Source organism: Salvelinus alpinus, chromosome 31 (assembly GCF_045679555.1).
Source record: "Salvelinus alpinus chromosome 31, SLU_Salpinus.1, whole genome shotgun sequence".
NCBI lineage: Eukaryota > Metazoa > Chordata > Actinopteri > Salmoniformes > Salmonidae > Salvelinus > Salvelinus alpinus.
The window spans coordinates 16,367,602-16,390,517 of NC_092116.1; the positions used below are offsets into that span (position 1 = coordinate 16,367,602).

Sequence of the window (22,916 nt, forward strand, 5' to 3'; positions counted from 1 at the left end):
CATTGTTACATAGTACTATTGATATTCCTGTTTGCAATTTGTATAATAACTCATTTTTATATGCATTCATCTGTTGCACTCTACTCCTCACTCTCTCTCTCTCCTCTCCAGCGGTGCCTATACTGTGTAGCATCTATGTTCTGTCTGTGTAATCACACATTGCTCTACCCCTCTCTATCTACTCCAGCTGTCCAGTGGCTCTAGGACAGAAAACATGCAGCCGTTCCCCCGGTCTACATCCAGACTTCTAGCCATGGAGCAGAGCCAGGCATGGCCAGCTGAACCCCGACCAGCACCAGGCCCGGGGACAAGGTCTCCACCTACAGCCTGACCAATGTGATGCCCCAGGCCAAGGAGTTCCTCCAACACAACTGGCTCCCCACCATGCCGCAACAACTACTGCCATGGAACCGTCTATGTTATCACCGGCCTCACCACCGCCAGTAACACCATTCGGAGAGGTATCGTTAACCGGGTGGGGGTACAATTTTCATTCCCCATCATTTGTTCCTATGCCCAATACACACGTACAGAAACATAAACTGTTATGGCCTTGACAAGGAAATGGATCAACTGAATCACTCATGTCATTGAGGTACATGACACTTGTTTCCCCTTTAAAGGAAGATAAGGGTTTGCTGGAAGGGCTTTCTTTGATTTCCCATCAAGTCATGCCTGAGTACACATGACACCAACACAACCTTACATGGTCATGCAGCAAAACCATATACAAGACCATCTATGAGTCTAGCCACCACAGCCTTCCAGGAAGAGACTGAAACATATCACATATGATATGACATATGAACCACCAACACATAAAAAAAGTGACAGGAACTGGCCCCTCGGAGCGATCTGAGTTTCGTTTTCCATGCACTATCGTCCAACCTCAAGTACTCAGGGAAAAAAGCTCCTGACAAGTGACAGGAACCGCTTGTTCTAAAGTGACCAAACAGTCACCTGTCAATCAGTCTGTTTTCAGTCTTTAGAGGTTTCAGTCCAGCCGAGTTAATTCACTTCCTCCAACCACCAATGGAACCAATGGAAAAACCCATCAGGGTTTGGGAATAGCCTACCCTGGTTCCAGATCTTGTGCTGTATTGCCAACTTCTATAGTTGTTGTCATGACAAAGTCCATAGCCATTGCCTGTACAGCACAAATACATCTGAGACCCGGCTAGCAGTGACCTCTTTATTCCTCTTTATAGCCAATGATGGGCGAGTAAGTTGGGCTAAAAGGTGCATGGCTTTGCATACTGAGCCCAGATTAAGGAGAGCTAACGCTGAGACACAGGTGTACCTCTCCTTCAGAGCTGCCGACACAAAGAGCTCAGGGACACATATAGGTACTAATACGGACGGAAAGACAGACAGACAGATAGTAACAGAGAGAGAGACATGCACAGGAACGCAAAGGACATATCACCTCATTGAAGCTCCTCAGACTCACACACAGACTTCTCCTTTCCTTCCATTGGGACAGCTTAACTCCATTTCTACATCGTGATCTTGTAGCTGAAGTCATCATGGCCCTACTCTGGGCACAGGCCTTACTACTGGTCACCATGGCAATGACGGGTGGTGTTCAGGGGACGGTGGAGAAGGAGTTGCTGTACATGGAGATGCCCTCCGTGGGACTAGAGGACCACTCGCTCCAGAAGATCTGCCAACACTACAACAACAAGCCACACTACGTCACACTGTACAACACGTCCGACAACGTCCCCATTTACTCAGCCTACACCTTCAAGCGCTCTGACTGGGAGAAGAGGGTGGACATGCCCTGGATGTACGAGCCACAGGTTACCTGGTGACATTTCAAGTCATTGGTTACATCCCAAATGCACCTTATTCCCTATTTAGTGCACTACTTTTGACCAGGGCCCATCAGTCCAATGTTTTTTTCCATACTGATTGGCTTTCACTGCTAGACTGTTTATTTATTTGTTAATGTATCTTTTTTTCTATAGCTCTTGAAAATTGAAAGTATGTGGTGCTAACTTGACTCTTTAAATCGATAAAATTACATGTCATTTCATGGGCAAATGCACCTAATTTCATGGGCTTATATTTGACTGATCATAAACTGCATGCCATAAAGTCTCCTTTTCACAGCAAACATGTGTTTGAAGAAGTAGCATATTCATTCATCTCCATATCAATATCCATAACAATCACACTTTATATCCAACATTCATTATCTCATATTGCCTCTGTTTGTTTCCCACCCAGCTGTCCACCGTCTCTAACACTGGCGAGATGCAGGCGTTCCCGCATGGGTACATGCACAGGAACTTTGAGGATGACCAGGCCGTGCTGGAAAACTACACCAATGCCAAACTTTACAAGCATGACCACCTCAACCCTGACGACCACCAGGCTGACCCAGACGACAAGGCCTCCACCTAAACACTGACCAACGTGGTGCCTCAGGTCCGCCATTTTGTTTTCAAATAATTTACTTAACATTATACTTGAAGACAATTTCACATTTGCATCAAACAAAATAGAATTTCTCAACAGTGGGATGATTTTAACAAAAAACAACAACATCCGGTCATAAAACATTTTATATCAAATAAATAAAATAGCAACACCAGTGGTTAGAATGACATCCTAAACCCTAACAACCAATAAACATGCACACGTATGATGTGGCACTGTCTTTCAGGTCTGAGAATTCAGTGCCGGCACCTGGAGGGAACAGGAGCACGTCATCCGCAAGCGCCTCAACAACTACTGCTGTGGCACCGCCTACGTTATCACCGGAATTACCACCTCGGAGAACATGATCCGGCATCATAACATCAACCGTACAGCCATCTAGGCCAGATTGTTCTTCAAGACGTTTACATTTTAGTCATATAGCAGACGCTGTTATCCAGAGTAATTAGGGTTAAGTGCTTTGCTCAATTGCACATCGACAGATTTTTCAGCTAGTCGGCTCGGGGATTCAAACCAGCAACCTTTCAGTTACTGGCCCGATGCTCTTAACCACCAGGCTATCTGCCATCCATGAACTATTGCTTGCTCACTCTAGTTGTTGCATTCAACAGCTCAGGGAACCTGGTCACCTGGAACAGGCTAATACTAACGTCAACACTTGCTGCAGTGGTCCCTAACAGTAAGCCAGGCCTGGAGTGCAACCAGTATGCCCCCTCTCTGGCCAGGCAGAGCCCGGCCGTTGTGTCTGAAGGGCTGCGTGGGTCTGCCTTCGGGTCTGAAGCCACAGTGAAGACGTGGAGGGCCGTTATATCCTTTACCAGACCGTTTAAATGTTAGATGATAGATGATCAACCTGGAACTGAGTGAGTAGTGTTTGATCTGATGCTAGTGTTTGATCTGATGCTATTTGAAAGCCAAGAAAAAAATGAAACATTTTAAAAATGTAAAGTACATTACAATGATATATTTTACTTTATGGGGACTGAATGCTGAGTTAAGGCTGCCAGGCTTGCTAGGACAGACCAGATAAAACTTAAATTAGCACTGAGGTGTGAAGTGAAAGGTGTCAAGGCCTTTGGGTCCAACAAGTGGCAGAAGTCTTTGAAGTCACCTCCTGCTGTTCAAAGACCATCCACTAGCATTTCTACAAGAAATCTGCCTCCAGAAATAAAAGCTTCTCCCAAGTGGGTGTGACACCTGCTCCCGTTGCCTGCTGCACTGCTGCTTGGATTCCATCTGGCGATCTGTTCCCCGTCTGCCCTGGCCTGTCTCCCCCTGTCTGGTACAGGTACCCCCATCACACTCCCCTCTCTCTCCCGAGCTTTCGCTCGCCTCCAGCACACACAAACTGTTGGGGCGAGTGACTCTGAGCTTACAATGGCTAGCCCCAAGTCGTTATATATTTTACTTTTTTCTTGCGCATTTTGCTGTTTTGCTATTTGTCTCATGACTCCTGCATGCTTTGTTGATTATTAACTTTCTTTGGTGTTTGTTTAGGGACAGTGTTTGTTCCCACACTCGGGACTCTGACTCTCTATTGGTTACACAGACTTTTGGCCATCCTATTCTAACCACCTCTCGCTGGCCTTGTATTCAAGTTACCTGATGAAATTGCTGTACAATATGATCTTGTTGCTAGCTGATATACGTTCAGATGTCATGAATCAGCACTGCAGGCTCTCTGTGTCCTATGCCGTGTCTTGATTGTATTTCTGTTGATGATATCTGGAAATGTGCATGTACACCCTGGCCCATCTACAGTTGCTAGCCCCAATTCTGACTTGTGCTCTGATATCTGCTTCACTGATTTCTGCTCTCGTAAAAGCTTGGGTTTTCTGCACGTTAACACTAGAAGCTTATTACCTAAAATGGATCAATTGAAATGATGGGTTCACAGCTCCAATCCAGATGTGTTGGTCATTACTGAGACATGGTTAAGGAAGAGTGTTTTGAATACTGATGTTAACCTTTCTGGTTATAACCTTTTTTAGCAAGACAGATCTTCCAAAGGTGGGGGAGTGGCAATCACCTTCAGTGCTCGGTTGTCTCCACCAAGTCTGTCCCCAAACAATTTGATTTGCTGGTTTCAAGCATTAAACTTTCAAATTGCTCTTTGTTGACTGTTGCTGGGTGCTATCGTCCTCCATCAGCACCGGCCTGTGCCCTACCTGCCTTAAGCACTCTCCTGGCCCCTTACACTAAGTCTGAATTTGTCCTGCTAGTTGACATAAACTGGGACATGCTTAAACTACCTGACCAAGTCCTAAAGCAATGGGACTCCCTAAATCTTTTTCAGATTATTACCAATCCCACAACGTATGACTCCAAACACCCAGAAATAGCTACTCTCCTTGATGTTATCCTCACAAATAACCCTGACATGTATCAGTGTGGTGTTTTCTGTAATGACCTTAGTGTTCGTAATGGCTGCTCAGAGAAACGACCTGTCCTGATTTGTTATAGACGCTTGCTAAAACAACTTTAAAAGTTGTTAGGGATGGGGTTTCCTGAATTTCCGCCTGACTGACGTGCCCAAAGTAAACTGCCTGTTATTCAGGCCCAGAAGCCAGGAAATGCGTATAATTGGTAGCATTGGATAGAAAACACTTTGAAGTATCTAAAACTGTTCATATAAGACTATAACAGAATTGATATGGCAGGCGAAAATCCGAAGAAAAAAGCAACGACCAGGAAAAAAAGATTCAGGTCCCAGGCTCTTACAATGGAAAGCTACGCATCCTATGTAATTCCGTCTCCCAGATTGCAATTCCTATGGCTTCCACTAGATGTCAACAAATGTAAATCAAGGTTTCATGCTTGTTTTTTGAAAAACGAGCAAGAATTTGGAGTTTTGGTGAAGAGAGCACCGGAACAATATCAGTCTTTTGGCACGCGCGTAGTAATTCTGCTTTCCTATTGAACATACTACTTTCCATATTAAATATTATAGTTTATTTACATTTTAGAGTACCTGAGGATTAAATATAAACGTTGTTTGACTTGTTAGGACGAAGTTTAGCGGTAGCTTTTTGGACTCCTTTGTCTGCAAGTTGAAGGAGTGGATTACTGAAATTAATGGCACCAACTAAACAGACTTTTTGGGATATAAAAACAAGGATTTTATCTAACAAAACGACCATTCATGTTGTATCTGGGACCATTGGGATTGTGTTGATAAAACGTTTACTTGAGACAGGAGAACAAGTGGAGACATAGGACGAGGTGGATAATTTTATAATAAGGCCGTTTTATTCAAGTGTAAAGATATCAGGCAAAAACGTGCACGGCCCCTTTCTGTCAGATTCTTATGAAATCGTCGGAGAAGAGCCCGCTCTAAACAGTACATACAGATTATATAGGCAACTAGCAAAGTAGGTTGATCTTGTCGTCTGGCCTTCCGATTGGTCGATCTGGGACGTGGGTAATCCTGTTCGGCCTGATGTCGACGTTTCCATTGGCCCTTCCCACAGTCCTTTGTCCTAGTCACATCCAAAGGCGTCCTGCATGTGCGTTTGTTTTCACAGGCCCTATTCATGGGGGAGGGGATGTGTGTGTGGGTCTGACAAAGTAGTGGGAATGGGTGCATGTTGTGCCAAGAATAGCTTATGTTGAGAAGTGGTTAAAACAAGTTACTAGTATCTAATACAATTTCTTACAATTGCAAACAGAGGAAGGTTGCTGTCGCCCCCAGGTTGCTGCCGCCCCCAGGTTGCTGTCGCCCCCAGGTTGCTGCCGCCCCGAGGTTGCTGCCGCCCCGAGGTTGCTGCCGCCCCGATGTTGCTGCCGCCCCGATGTTGCTGCCGCCCCGATGTTGCTGCCGCCCCGAGGTTGCTGCCGCCCCGATGTTGCTGCCGCCCCGATGTTGCTGCCGCCCCGAGGTTGCTGCCGCCCCGATGTTGCTGCCGCCCCGATGTTGCTGCCGCCCCGAGGTTGCTGCCGCCCCGAGGTTGCTGCCGCCCCGAAGTTGCTGCCGCCCCGAAGTTGCTGCCGCCCCGAGGTTGCTGCCGCCCCGATGTTGCTGCCGCCCCGAGGTTGCTGCCGCCCCGATGTTGCTGCCGCCCCGATGTTGCTGTCGCCCCCAGGTTGCTGCCGCCCCGAGGTTGCTGCCGCCCCGAGGTTGCTGCCCCTCCGAGGTAGCTGCCCCTATCATCACTAAGCCTATCTCCGACCTTTTTAACCTGTCTTTCCTGCCCTGGGGAGGTTCCCATTGCTTGGATGGCAGCCATGGTTCGTCCATTTTGTAAAGGGGAGATCAAGCTCATCTTAACTGTTTATAGGTCTATTTCTTTTTTGCCCTGTTTATCAAAAGTGTTGGAAAAACTTGTCAATAATCAACTAACTGGCTTACTTGATGTCTATAGTATTCTCTCTGGTATGCAATCTGGTTTCCGATCAGGTTATGGATGTGTCACTGCAACCTTAAAGGTCCTCAATGATGTCACCATTGCCCTTGATTCTAAGAAATGTTGTGCTGCTATTTTTATTGACTTGGCTTACGCTTTTGATACGGTAGACCATTCCATTCTTGTGGGCTGGCTAAGGAGTGTTGGTGTCTGAGGGGTCTTTGGCCTGGTTTGCTAACTACCTCTATCAAAGAGTGCAGTGTAAAAAGTCAGAAAATCTGGGGTTTCAGCAACTGCCTGACACCAAGGGAGTACCCCAAGGCTCAATCCTAGGCCCCACGCTCTTCTCAATTTACATCAACAACATAGTTCATGCAGTAAGAGGCTCTCTCATCCATATATTTGCAGATGATACAGTCTTATACTCAGCTGGCCCCTCCCTGGATTTGGTGTTAAATGCTCTACAACAAAGCGTTTTTAGTGTCCAGCTTTCTCTACCCTTAACCTTGTTCTAAACACCTCCAAAACAAAGGTCATGTGGTTTGGTAAGAAGAATGCCCCTCTCCCCACAGGTGTGATTACTACCTCTGAGGGTTTAGAGCTTGACGTAGTCACCGCATACAAGTACTTGGGAGTATGGCTACATGGTACACTGTCCTTCTCTCAGCACATATCAAAGCTGCAGGCTAACGTTAAATATAGACTTGGTTTCCTCTAACCTTCCTGCCATGCTAGATTACGGAGAAATAATTTATAGATCGGCAGGTAAGGGTGCTCTCGAGCGGCTAGATGTTCTTTACCATTCGGCCATCAGATTTGCCACCAATGGTCCTTATAGGACACATCACTGCCCTCTATACTCCTCTGTAAACTGGTCATCTCTGTATACCCGTCGCAAGACGGCCTCACTCGCCCCTATCTGAAATATCTATTGCAGCCCTCATCCTCCACATACAACACCCGTTCTGCCAGTCACATTCTGATAAAGGTCACAAAAGCAAACACATCAGTTCGCTGCAGCTAGCAACTGGGACAAACAACAAACACTCAAACTGGACAGTTTTATTTCAATTTCTTCATTCAAAAACTCAATCATTGACACTCTTACTGACAGTTGTGGCTGCTTTATGTGATGCATTGTTGTCTCTCCCTTCTTGACCTTTGTGCTGCTGTCTGTGCCCAATAACGTTTGTACCATGCTTTGTGCTGCTACCATGTTGTGTTGCTACCATGCTGTGTTGTCATGTGTTGCTGCCTTGCTATATTGTTGTCTTAGGTCTCTCTTTGTGTAGTGTTGTCTCTTGTCGTGATGTGTGTTTTACATATATATATATATATATACTGTATATATATAAACTCATCAAAACTTGTCCCTTTTTCAGGACCCTGTCTTTCAAAGATGATTCGTAAAAATCCAAATAACTTCACAAATCTTGATTGTAAAGGGTTAAACACTGTTTCCCATGCGTGTTCAATGAACCATAAACAATTAATGACCATGCACCCGTGGAACGGTCGCTAAGACACTAACCGCTTACAGATGGTAGGCAATTAAAGTCACAGTTATGAAAACTGAGGATACTAAAAAGAGGCCTTTCTATTGACTCTGAAAAATACAAAAAAAGAAAGATGCCCAGGGTCCCTGCTCATCTGCGTGAACATGCCTTAGGCATGAGGACTGCAGATGTGGCCAGGGCAATAAATTGCAATGTCCGTATGGTGAAACGCCTAAGACAGCACTACAGGGAGACAGGACGACAGCTGGTCATCCTCGCAGTGGCAGACCACGTGTAACAACAACTGCACAGGATCGGTACATCCGAACATCTCACCTAAGGGACAGGTACAGGATGGCAACAGCAACTGCCCGAGTTACACCAGGAACGCACAATCCCTCCATTGGTGCTCAGACTGTCTGCAATAGGCTGAGAGAGGCTGGACTGAGGGCTTGTAGGCCTGTTATAAGGCAGGTCCTCAACAGACATCACTGGCAACAACGTTACCTATGGGCACAAACCCACCAAACCCACATTCTCTCCTCTCTCACATATCTAGGCCTACAACTGGAGAGTGCAGTTAAAAAAAGGTTATGATTCAAATAAAATTGTATTGGTCACATTCACATGGTTAGCAGATGTTAATGTGGGTGTAGTGAAATGCTTGTGCTTCTAGTTCCAAGAGTCAGCAATATCTAACATGTAATCTAACAATTTCACAACACCCTAATACATACATCTAAGTAAAGGAATGGATGAGCAATTATTTCTACTCATTGTTATTTGTACCAATAACAGTTGTTTTACAAATTTTCTGTTTCCACACTACATGAGGGGAGCAAGATTTTTCATTTCCCCCTGAGGGCTTGTAAACCACAATTCTCATATCTTCTGTGTGTATGTACAGCAACAGTACTAGACTATATCCTCTATTTCCTGTAATGCTTCCTGTAACCTCTATTTCCATTATTACAATCATTAATAACTGACACAATTCTATAATGAATACATATTAGAATTATAATACATAGTAGTGACCAATAGTTACTGTATTGTGATTGTTTAGTGTTTTATTTACTCAACAAGTAGTGCCCCAAGGTGGGGTCGAACCGTGTCTCAAAGCAGCAGATACTTATGCCAAGCCTCCATCCCCGTCCACAACAATACAACTTGCTTGAAGGTAACAGCGCTCACTGATGCCCGTAGTGGCCGGTTTCCACGTCATTAGACATGGATGGACGTTGAATACTGACTTGTACCACAGGGGACCTGCCTGCTTATTCAGAGCAACATTCAGCTGGTGTGTGGGAGGGGGTGTCATGCAACTTGTGAACAGCTCACCAGCTAAAACATACAATAGGAAATAGAGGATATAGTCTAGTCCTGTTGCTATACATACACACAGAAGATATGAGAATGTGGTTTACAAGCCCTCAGGGGGAAATTAAAAACCTTCCTCCCCCCTCATGTGGTTTGGAAACAGAAAATATGTCAAACAACAACAGTGTCAGGACCCGGTGCGAGAAACAGTCACTAAATCGGCAGAACCCAGAAGATGAGGCAGACACAGCAGTACTAGAGATGGTGGTTTAATAAAAAATAGATAACTTCCAAAATACAAAGAAAATCCACAAAGTGGTAAAAACAGCAAGGGAAAAAACAAACCTAAAAGACTAATCCAAAATACAAAAGAACAAAACCAGAGAACCTCTGGAAAATCCAACAAGAGAAAAATATATGTTCACAACAAGGCTTGGGCTGGGGCTGGGTGCTAACATACAAACACTGAGCAAGGAACACACAGGGATTAAATACTAACAAGGGAACGACATACAGGTGCAAACAATAATAGAGCAAGGGAAAAACAAAAGGTACAAAAAAGGTGCAATGGGGACATCTAGTGACAAAAAACCAGAACAGTCCTGGCCAAAACCTGACAGAATCCCCCTCCTAGGAACGGCTCCTGACGTTCCTACCAGCCTTCTCAGGGTGGAGGGCCCTGAACTGACGAATGAGGTCAGGGTCCAGTATGTCCTTGGCAGGAACCCAGGAGCGCTCCTCGGGACCATAGCCTTCCCAGTCCACCAGATACTGCCAGGACCGCTGCACCCGGCGGGAGTCCAGTATCCGGTGGACGGTATAAGCCGACTGGCCTCCGATGACACGGGGCGGAGGGGGAGGTCTGCCTGCCGGAATAAGGGGAGAAAAAACAACAGGTTTTAATAAAGAAATGTGAAATGTGGGATTGATTTTAAGGGATCTGGGTAAGTGCAGGCGAAAAGTAACGGGATTGACTCTCCTGGCAATCTTAAAGGGTCCGATGAATCTCTGGGACAGCTTGCGAGACTCCACCCGTAGCGGTAAGTTTTTTGTTGAGAGCCATACTCTCTGGCCGGGGTACAGGGTAGGACCGGGACGGCGACGTCTGTTGGCTTGTCGTTGGTACTGCTGAGAGGAACGCAGAAGATTAAGACGGGCCTTCTTCCACGTAAGCCGACAGCGTCTGATGAACCTCGAGGCTGAAGGCACTCTGACTTCTGCCTCCTGGTCCGGGAACAATAGAGGAGCATAGCCAAACTGACACTCGTGCGGGGATATACCAGTGGAGGAGGAGCACAAGGTGTTGTGCGCGTACTCAGCCCAAACAATGAAGGATGACCATGTGGACGGGTTGTTGGAAACCATACATCTGAGGGTGGTTTCCAGCTCCTGATTCATCCTCTCAGTTTGGCCGTTGGACTCCGGATGGTACCCTGAAGATAAACTGGCCGTGGCCCCTATGAGTTGGCAGAAGGCCTTCCAAAACCTTGAGGCGAACTGGGGACCTCTGTCGGAAACCATATCTTGCGGGATGCCAAAGACTCGGAACACATGGTTAATCACCAACTCAGCTGTTTCCTTGGCAGAAGGTAATTTGGTCAAGGGAACAAACCTGGCCGCCTTAGAAAACCTGTCGATGATGACTAGGATCGTAGTATTACCATGGGACGGAGGAAGGCCAGTAATAAAGTCCAGCGAGATATGGGACCAGGGTCGGTGGGGAATAGATAAAGGGTGAAGGAGTCCTTGAGGGCGGAGGTGAGAAGATTTGCCCTGGCAGCACACGGGACAGGCCTTGACGAAAGTGGCAACGTCTTCTTTTATGGTGGGCCACCAGAACTTACGCTGGATGAACTCCAAGGTGCGACCTACGCCCGGGTGACAGGTGAGGCGAGAGGAGTGCCCCCACAGAAGGACTTGGGACCTTGCTGCCTTGGGAACAAACAACCGATTAGCAGGACCTCCTCCAGGGCCCGGTTCGATGGCTTGAGCTTGTTTCACGGTATCCTCCACTTGCCACGAGATCGGAGCCACGATCTTAGCGGCAGGAAGAACAGTCATGTCAGTATCTTCTCGAATGGCAGGAGAGTAGACTCGTGACAAGGCATCCGGTTTGAGATTCTTCGACCCGGGTCTATAGGTGAGAATAAACTGGAATCGGCTGAAGAAAAGAGACCATCGAGCTTGTCTGGAGTTCAACCGCTTCGCCTGCTGGATATACTCCAGATTTTTGTGGTCCGTAAGCACTTGAAACGGTTGAGAAGCCCCCTCGAGCCAGTGTCTCCATTCCTTCAATGCCATCTTAACCGCTAGGAGTTCACGATCCCCCACATCGTAATTCCTCTCGGCCGGGGTAAGCCGGTGAGAGAAGAAGGCGCAAGGATGAAGCCTCTTGTCTTCACCCCTCTGAGACAGGACAGCTCCAACACCAACCTCTGATGCGTCTACCTCCACCACAAAAGGTTCATCCGCCGTCGGTAGTGTCAGGATGGGAGCAGAGAGGATGCGCTGCTTGAGTCCTTGGAAGGCCGTCTCAGCTTCTCTTCCCCACAGAAACCTTGTGTTGCCACCCTTGGTTAAAGCTGAGAGAGGGGCTGCCACCGAGCTGAAGTTCTTGATGAACTTGCGGTAGAAGTTAGTGAAGCCCAGGAAACGCTGAACTTCCTTAACGGACTTGGGGGTGGGCCAATCTGCTACCGCCCCTACCTTCTTGGGGTCCATCTGGACTCGACCGGGTTCCACTACAAATCCCAGGAACTGTACTCGAGAGGAATGGAATTCACACTTTTCCGGCTTAACGTACAAATGGCTGTCTAGGAGGCGTTTGAGCACTTGTCTGACATGCTTAGTGTGTTCTTGAAGGGAGCTCGAAAAGATGAGGATGTCATCCAAGTAAACAAACACGAAAATGTTAAGCATATCCCTAAGCACATCGTTTATGAGCGCTTGGAACACAGCCGGGGCGTTGGTCAGGCCGAAGGGCATCACCAAGTATTTGTAGTGACCAGTAGGCGTGTTGAAAGCGGTCTTCCACTCGTCACCGGGTTTGATCCGCACAAGATGGTATGCGTTCCGCAGGTCAAGCTTAGTGAAGACCACTGCTTCCTGGAGCAGCTCAAAGGCTGTGGCCATAAGGGGTAGCGGGTAGCGGTTACGGACGGTTATGGCATTAAGTCCCCGGTAGTCGATGCAAGGACGTAATCCCCCGTCTTTTTTGGCCACAAAGAAAAACCCTGCTCCCGCCGGCGAGGTGGATGGACGCATGAGGCCTGCTGCCAGAGCGTCCTTGATGTAGGTATCCATAGCAGCTCGTTCGGGAGGAGATAGGGAAAAGATCCGACCCCTGGGGGGGCAGGTGCCCGGAAACAGGTCGATGGGGCAATCGTAAGGTCTATGGGGTGGTAGTTTGGTGGCCCTCTGTTTGCTAAATACCGGTTTGAGGTCATGGTAACACTCGGGAACTCGGGACAGGTCGATGGATTCTAGAGACTCGAGAGGGGAACTCGGGGAACTTGGGAAGATACAAGTGGCTTGGCACGTAGGACCCCACTGCTTGATAGTGCCCACAGACCAGTCGATGTGAGGGTTATGGCTGTGAAGCCAGGGGTATCCAAGGACGAGAGGGAACTCGGAACACGAGGTCAGATGAAAGTTCATCACTTCCTGGTGTTGGGAAACTGAAAGACGCAAGGGGGTAGTGACACGAGTGACAAGTCCAGATCCCAAAGGGCTTCCATCCAACGTAGTAACCCTTAACCACTTAGAGGTTCAGAGGGAACGCCATTCTCCTTCGCCCAGACACCATCCATGAAGTTACCTGCGGCTCCAGAGTCTACCAAGGCTTGAAGGGGAAGCTCGTGGTTGTCCCAGGAAAGGGTAACTGGAATGAGCAGGCGGGAGTTGGATGGATGGGAGGAGGTTATGTTTCCCGTTACAGTCCTCCCAGGCCTGCACGGGAGAGTGCGTTTTCCCTGGAGCCCGGGACACGTGGAGAGGAAATGGCCCGGTTTGCCGCAATATAGACAGCATCGCTCCCTCATCCGGCGGTCTCTCTCAGCCTGGGAGATGCGTCCAACCTGCATGGGTTCCGGTGGAGTCAGCGGGGATAAAGGTGGAGACTCGGAGCTGGGATCGATAGGAGCTAGGGTGAGAGATCTACGGTTGAGCTCTCTCTCTCTCAGACGCTGGTCTATGCGTGAAGCCAACTTGATCAGGGACTCGAGGTTGTCCGGTGGTTCCCGAGTGGCCAGTTCATCTTGGATGGTGTCGGAAAGACCCTTCAAAAAGCACACTGTGAGCGCCTCGTCATTCCAGCCACTCGCTGCTGCCACCGTGCGGAACTGGATGGCATAGTCCGTCACGCTGCGCCGACCTTGGCGGAGAGTCAGGAGCTGTTTGGCTGAGTCAGGACCGCTGGTAGGACCTTGAAACACTCGCTTGAATTCATCAGCAAAGGTAGAGTAGCTGGCACAGCAGGGACTTTGGGCATCCCACACAGCAGTAGCCCAGGCTAGGGCTTTTTCCGACAGCAGGGTGATGATATATGCTATCTTGGACCGGTCGGTGGGAAATGACGAGGGTTGCAGCTCGAAGGAGAGAGAACATTGGGTGAAAAACCCCTTACAACCACTCGGATCACCTGAGAACCGTTGGGGAGGTGGCAGACGAGGTTCAGCCAGGGGGTTAACTGCCACGGGCACTTGAATCTGATGAACTGGAGCAGAAGCGGTTGCAGGAGAAAGTTGATCAGAAATCTGCTTTATGGAAGTCATCATCTCCGACAGAAGTTGAGAATGTCCAGCCATTAAGGCCTCTTGCTGAACCAGAGCAGCTTCGTGACGTTGGACAGTCCCCTCGTGGTGGGACAGCATGGGAAAAAAGTCCTGGGTACTGGCTGCCTCTGGGTTCATTTTAATGGCTCAGTGTTTCTGTCAGGACCCGGTGCGAGAAACAGTCACTAAATCGGCAGAACCCAGAAGATGAGGCAGACACAGCAGTACTAGAGATGGTGGTTTAATAAAAAATAGATAACTTCCAAAATACAAAGAAAATCCACAAAGTGGTAAAAACAGCAAGGGAAAAAACAAACCTAAAAGACTAATCCAAAATACAAAAGAACAAAACCAGAGAACCTCTGGAAAATCCAACAAGAGAAAAATATATGTTCACAACAAGGCTTGGGCTGGGGCTGGGTGCTAACATACAAACACTGAGCAAGGAACTAAGGAACACACAGGGATTAAATACTAACAAGGGAACGACATACAGGTGCAAACAATAATAGAGCAAGGGAAAAACAAAAGGTACAAAAAAGGTGCAATGGGGACATCTAGTGACAAAAAAACAGAACAGTCCTGGCCAAAACCTGACAAACAGTTATTGGTACAAATAACAATAATGAGTAGAAATAAAAAGTCAAAGTCATTGCTACTGATTTAACTGACGATCCTGGATGGAATGTTGTTTTTCTGTACATCTACAAGCTTATTCACTAGAAGCCCATCATAATAATTCCAGTGACAATCAATGAATCCACAACATGTCTGTGATTTGAAATAATCATAGCACAGCTAGGTCTCCATTTTGTTTCAGAGCCTTCCTCAAGTCTCCCTCCCAATCTACCACTGCACAAAGCCTTGTTCTGCTCACACCTCAGTCTTTACATGAAAGAGCTGCGAAGGCACAGATCTACACACACACTTTTCATATCTCCACTTCAGGGAATGAGAGGCAGCGTGGAAGAATGACCGTCAGCTCAAACCACGTTCTGCATCGATGGACCCCAACACACAAGGGACCTTGAGTTCCTCTCTACTGAGCAGAAAGCATGAGATTGATAAGAAAAACGCAGCCTTTCAGGGCCTAACAGAGGCTGCAGAGCATGAAAGAGAGGATACGATAGTGTCAGACAGTAAAATACGTCTATCTGATGATGATGCTCTATCTGGGAAATGTAGAAAGGCGGGAGGGAGAGAGACGACTCAAACACAGAATACTGTGTGAAGGTCATAAGGAGAGAGGGGAACACATGCTGAGAGAGTGTTAACTGAAAGAGGCAGACAAGACCACTAAAGAAGATAGGTGCAATGACAATGAGAGAGAGAGAGAGAGAGAGAGAGAGAGAGAGAGAGAGAGAGAGAGAGAGAGAGAGAGAGAGAGAGAGAGAGAGAGAGAGAGAGAGAGAGAGAGAGAGAGAGAGAGAGAGAGAGAGAGAGAGAGAGAGAGAGAGAGAGAGAGAGAGAGAGAGAGAGAGAGAATAAGAGAGAGAGTAAAAGAGAGAGCGAAAGAGAGAGAAAAGAGAGAGCGACATGGTCATCATGAGACACCTATCCATCTACTCTTCTCTGTCCCTGGCTGTGGTGCTGATCGTGCTGGGCTGTATGCGGGAGACCCAGACAGGGGTGGTGGAGGACTTTAACCACGTGGAGCGCTGTAAGGACTCCCTGTACATGGGAACCCCACCGCGGGGCTCCCTGAAGAAGATCTTCCAGCGCTACGAGGACAAGCCGCGCTTCGTCACCCTCTGCGACCCCCACAAACACATCCCCGTCTACTCGGCCTATACCTTCAAGAAGTTTGACGGCGGGAAGAGGGTGGATTTTCCCTGGATGTTCGAGCCACAGGTGTGTGTGTGTGTGTGTGTTGTATTTTGAATGAACATAGGCCAAGATGGTTGTATGCTCTAGATAGCGAGTTAGAAACCCTATGTCATTTCAAACATGTTCTCTCATGGATGCAGATGACTAACACCCATACACTAGTTGGAAAGGCTTGCTGAGCTGTGAGGACAATTCTGCTGCTCTACGCAAAATGAAACACTGGAGATAAGCAGCTTTATAGGTTGTGTAAATGGGTGTTACAATAGGATATTGTTGTGATAGCCGTTCATGTAGGAAGCAGGTGTTGTGCATATGCAAAATGAATTGATCCTCCCCTCATTTTCCATCTTCAACTCTTCATTAAAATCCCCTCTTTTTCTTCCTCTGTCTCGATCTCTCCCCACCTCTCCACCTCCCTCTTTCTACCTGTATCTGTCTCTACCCCCTCTCTCCCTCCATCCCTCCCTCCCTCACCCTCCTTCCCTTCCACTCTCTCTCCATCCCTTCCTCTCGCCCTCCTTCCCTTCCACTCTCTCTCCATCCCTTCCACTCTCTCTCCATCCCTTCCTCTCGCCCTCCTTCCCTTCCACTCTCTCTCCATCCCTTCCTCTCGCCCTCCTTCCCTTCCACTCGCCCTCCTTCCCTTCCACTCTCTCTCCATCCCTTCCACTCTCTCTCCATCCCTTCCTCTCGCCCTCCTTCCCTTCCACTCTCTCTCCATCCCTTCCTCTCGCCCTCCTTCCCTTCCACTCGCCCTCCTTCCCTTCCACTCTCTCTCCATCCCTTCCTCTCGCCCTCCTTCCCTTCCACTCTCTCTCCATCCCTTCCCCTCTCTCCCTCTGTAGTTGGCGTCAGAGAACGGCAGCAGCAACACGGAGCCGTTCCCCCAGTCCTCCCACATGTACATGAACTTCGAGGACAGCCTTGCTGGAAGACTATGCTGACGTGGCCCAGTACGAGAGAGGCCTCCTCAACCCTGATGAGCACCAGTCCGACCCCCTGGACAAGGCCTTCACCTACACAATGATCAACGTGGTGCCCCAGGTACGTTGGTTCAGTCTGCACATTTTAAAGTCGGTTTGGTGTGTCTACCTTAAACCGTTTCAGTGCTGGAGAGGGTGGAAGATGAATAATAATCAGAAGACGTATGGGGAATATAAGTCATGTTCTTGCCTCTTGCCGCAGATCCACAAGTTCAAGATCGGGCCCTGGGCCGAGCAGGAGGACCTCATCCGCAAACGTCTCAACAAACATCTTTGCCTACTGCCGTGGCAAAGCCTTCGTGGTCACCGGGGTCACGACCTCCGGGGACATGATCCGCTGGGACCGTGTGGCCGTCCCCGAGTACATGTGGTTGGCATACTGCTGCACCGACTATGACCAGAACGAGCCCTACATCGCACTGTACAAGTTCCCGGTGTTCGGGGCCTACGGGCTGAACGACCGTGTCAACAACCACCTGGTGGAGGTTCCAGTGAAGATCCTGGAGAATTTACTCAGAGGAAGGATAGATGTGGACAAGAACTTTCAGATCATAAGAATTACTGTTGGAGAATTACTGTATTCACATGTGATATTCACCAGGCTTGTAGACGGTCATCTTTAAAAGGCCCAATGCAGCCATTTTTATATCAATATCTGGAATAGTGTTCCATTAAAATAGTAAAAAAGAAACAAAAATTGCTTTTTTATTACAAAAACCTATTTCTCAAGCAATAATTTAGCTAGGACTGTCTGGGAGTGGTCTGATTGGGGAGGGGGAAACGGAAAAGTAGCTGTTATTGGCTGAGAGATTTGGAACACACTCTCACTTTGTTATTGGTCTATTATACCTATTACATATATTGATCATGTCACCAGGAAAGCTGAATCAACACCCATGCAAAACCTGCTGATTAGAAGGTCCTGTGTAGATTGTATTTTCAACAAGCAACTATCAGGAAATAACACTGAACATTTTTTTTACCACTTTTAAAGTGTTAGTTTCATCAGGTGTTGTACAATATAATACAAAACACAGGGACTGCAATTGGCCTTTAAAGGTTTAGTTATTGCCTCACACTGTATGAAGAGTCTGCAACTGCAGTCATCCACAAGAGGGCAATAGTGTCCTACTCATGCATTACTCCCTACTGCTGCACAGGACAATACAAGTAGGCTATATTTAACAGATATTTGCGAATATGTTTACAACAGTCATTTAATGAAGTGATTATCCAATTAAGACCTTACAAGAATTCTCTCTCTGTCAAATAGTTCACAACACAATGAATCTTCATTTCCGGGCTGATCTGTCCTTCTCCCTTTCATTTCCTTGGAGTCTGAGGCAGACAGGTAAAAGAATAAGCTATCATCCAGTGACCCCACTTTTTCCACGACACCCACCCTGCACTGATGCCCTCTCCAGTGGAGGCCTCATCCTAACCTTAACCACACTGATAACCGTACGCCTAACCCTAAACCTTACGCCTAACCCTAAACTTAAATTAAGTTCATTATTAAGTTAATTATTTTTTCAAGGATTTTTACAAAATAGCCCAAAAATATATAGACAACCGTAAAATTGCAACTCAGTTCATCACTGAAATGGTTCCCCTTATCAGCAAAAGCTGATGATTGTGTTCCTATCTGGGCTTGCTTTAGCGGGAGCAACATGCGTGTGCGCAATTTCATAAAGAGGGCGCTTGGCTTGTCATTGGAAAATGGGAAACCTTTAAAGCATTACAGATTCTCTATATTATTATATTATATATTAAGTTTCCTTCTTCTCTAACACCCTCCCCCTCATTTTGCATCAAGCGCACACCTGTAGCCTAAATTATTGATTGACACCTGGCTGTCAGTGATGATCAGTCTGCATGTATGCATTCTATTAATAACCTATCAGTCTTACCGTTTTAATAGTCGAATAGATCTGTTTTTCTTACTAAATTGGATATTGTTCTCAGATGATCTCCCTCAGTGCTTGACTTGGACTGAAATAGGTGCTGGTACTCATTTTGGGTGCTAGCACAGTTTATATTTAGGTGCAGGAGCTCCACAATAGTTTTGAGTTCATATTCTATAACAGGAACAGGAGCTCAAGAAGTACAAGGGTGAGCTCCTGCCCAAGTCAAGCACTGCCCATAGCCGTGGGAAGTATGTTGGGGGGGGGGCTGGAAAACAGCTATATCAGGACTATTAAAAGGCTCAGCGCAATACTTTTATTTTATTTTTTATTATATATATATTTTATTAACATTTTATTTTTATTCAGATTCTTCAGGGGATGCTGTAGCACCTTCAGCACCCCTGCTTCCCGCGGCTATGGCACTGCCAACAATCCTATGTTTTACCATTTAAAAAGTGTTTTCTCCCTTTAATTGTAAACATGGTAGCTAGGACCATTTACTTCCTCTGGACTCACTCCCATAGTAGTGTAATCCTGAATATAGGACCATTTCAGATGTAGCCTAGAGACACCATGTTCTGAAAAAGGTGTGCAGGAATTTAGTGGCCGTTGGATCGTCACCAAGACGAAAATGTGATGGTGAGAAAAGGATGCCTCTGCTTTCGAATAATTACCTCCACTGCAATTCCCACATTTATTTCTTCACATTTTACCTGTAGTTCGTCTTTATCCCAATGTTGTTCTGATTTTAGGGTACTTGGAGACACAATTGAGACAGGTTTTTGGCTTGAATGAGAACCGGTGGATCAAACCGGCAGAGTTGGAGGCATCTCGAGATGACCGTTGGAATTCAAAAATCTGTAGGGAGAGTTATAGGATAATGACTTTAGGCCTATTGAGGGTTATTCTCCTCACCCTTGCAGCTGAATGGATAATGGCTGATCTATTCCAACAAGCTGCTGTTATCTCCTGGAATATTCCCCACCCTCAGTGGCAGCCTGATAGTCAGAGGGGTTCTTACCTGTTGAGTGCCACCAGAGAGGAAGAGGCGAAATGATACAACTGTTGTTACCCCTTGGGGCAGCAGGTAGCCTAGTGGTTAGAGTATTGGGCCGTTTCAGTTCCCTGGTTAGCCGTCATTGTAAAAAATAATTTGTTCATAACTGACTTGCCTAGTTAAATAAAATAAACTGGGCCAAAAATTTATTCTCCAGCAGGTGGTGTTGTTTTGCTTCTTTCGCTCACCAAGCAAGGAGTTTTGGTATGGAGGTCAATGAGACGAGTGTACTGATATAAGTAGGACACGTGACATCTCGGGCAACTTTGAGAAAAAACACTTTATATCGGAGTTGTCTCGAGATAGCTATGCCTATTCATGATATGAGGCTAGTAGCATAGCATATCTGTCCATTGAATACAAGCGGTTGACATCAACGCCCCTCATCCAATATTCAAAAAAGTATTGAAATATTGAGATGTATACACCAATCCAAAGAGAGGAATAGGCGGGAGCTTAAAGCCTAGGACCAAGAGGCATGGAGAGGCAGCCTTTAGTGATTATGCCCCCAGCCTCTGGAATAGCCTGCCAGAGAACCTGAGGGGGACCAAGAGGCATGGAGGCAGCCTTTAGTTACTATGCCCCCAGCCTCTGGAATAGCCTGCCAGAGAACCTGAGGGCCGAAACTGTGGACATATTTAAAAGAGATGTTAAAACACACCTTTTTAGCTTTGCTTTTCCTTGAGGTGCTTTTTAGTCATTCAGTTTTTATTATTCTTTAGTTTTGTATCTCCTTATGTTTGTTGTGTACTAAACTTCAGTATTTATTTTCATTGTTTCCCCGTGATGCACATTGCATTGCATTCCATGTCTGAAACGTGCTGTATAAATAAAGCTTGATTTGATATGATAGTGGAGGTCATAGGGTCAATGGCTCCTCACTCTTTTTCCCCTACAAATCAAACACGTTCAGAGATATAGTATCCCTCCAACTGGGATCAAGATGTAACATAGTGGGTTAAACATAGCCTACATCAGGATGGGAATGCATGTGTTTTTTGTGATATGTACCATTTTCTCTAAATAGACCAAATATTATGTACCTACCCCCATCATGGCATAATGGATGTTATGTTTCTACCTATGATTAACTGAACATACCCATAAAATCCCAATCTGTGCTTTCAGAAATAGCCTGCCATTTCAACGAGCACCAACATATCCCCAATGTGAAAAGAAAGGAAAACACTCACGTTAACATAGACAACTGAGAGGCTTAACATTTCTTCCCCTCTATAGCTTCGTATGTGCTCTGCATCCCTATCTGCTGGAGAAACTCACTGTTACATTTTTTTTAGGTGATTTTCTTAAAACTGCATTGTTGGTTAAGGGCTTGTAAGTAAGCATTTCACTGTACGGTTGTATTTGACACATGTGACAAATAAAATGTGATTTGATTTGATTTTCCCATCACAGGAAACGAGGCAGTCCGTATTGGCGACTGTAGTCTTACTTACAAGGTCAATGCCACGGTCTTATGAGAATCTCTTATGGTCAAGACCTGACTGTTTAGTCCGGCTCTAGATCTAGGACCTGACCGTTGCATCTGAATCAATAATTACAAAGAATTAAACCACATTACATCATGAACCTTTCCCATGATAGAGCCAACTTTAGGCATTAGGAAGCTCAGGGCTCAGTCAATGAACAGGGGCCTCAATGATTTCATAGATAACAGATTATTCAGATAGGGAACTCTGTGGCCCAATAGCTAAGGAGAGCATCAAGCGTTTTCAACCACAGAACCACAGCACCTGCAAGAAAAAATCCATGCATTTTTATTAGTTTGTTACAATTGTTGGATTTGCGCCTCGCCTGCCACACGTTGAATTGGCACTAAAACAGCTGTTGTATTGGGTAATTTGGAGTGTGTTTTCTATTATGCAATGTTACACAATGGGATTGGGGCTTCTGAGAATGTAATTGGCTTCTGCTCCCTAAGTTTGAACAGCTGTGTGAGCCCTCAGCCCTGCACTGCTCATAGTCATAGGGATCTCTCTTTTGGCACAGTTCAGGAGCATAATAGATGTTACAATGTTTTGGTTTTGTTTGATGAGGTTGTAGCATTTAAATAGGGCCACAGTGTTTTGATTGCTCACCTGCCACAAGTTAAAATGTCAATGGACCTACCAGAGTAGGGCCCGCCAATGTACTGGTAGACAGCTTTCTAAACAACCTGACAGGACAAACAATAAACGGAAGCCTCCAATAGAACTACCGCAAATTAGTCCAATTATCATTTGTCAGGGGTCTTACATGGATCAACTTGGATCATTTCCCACCCTAAGAAGAATTTAAAAGTAGGCTGACCTTTCCCCGTACAGAAGTATACGGTAATATAACTGTTTATTATTCATTCAAATGATTACAGAAAAGATCTATGGAGGAGTGACAAGGTTAAATACCGAACATATCTCTGCTGTTTCCTGCCAGTGTAAAAAGGTTATTCTAGCGACGTGGAACCTGTCCCAGACCAAGTTGTTGTTTATCAGTAGAGGAGGCTCTTCTCAGTCTATTAAAATCTTCCTGCTGAAGAGTCGCCTGGTCTTCCTAAAACAATCAGCAGGGGTGACTCGGGGTCGAGGGGGGGGGGGGGGGGGGGTCGGCTAGGCCACAGAGACAGGCAGTGTGTGGAGCCTGCCAAAAGTGAGATTGTCGTATACAATGCAGTTCAAGTGTGTCTGGCATCCAGATAATGACTTAGAGTGGGGAGGTAGTTGTGATGGTAATCATAAGAATTGTTTACATCCATAAGGCCAGGAAGTT

At 46.4% G+C, this 22,916-nt stretch overlaps 2 pseudogenes; both read left to right on the plus strand.

The window, feature by feature from the left end:
- The first annotated feature begins 1,243 nt into the window (after positions 1 to 1,243).
- On the plus strand, positions 1,244 to 2,844 carry LOC139561043 (endonuclease domain-containing 1 protein-like; annotated as a pseudogene).
- A 13,028-nt stretch (positions 2,845 to 15,872) lies between these two features.
- LOC139561044 (endonuclease domain-containing 1 protein-like) lies at positions 15,873 to 17,809 on the plus strand (annotated as a pseudogene).
- Positions 17,810 to 22,916: the final 5,107 nt, after the last annotated feature.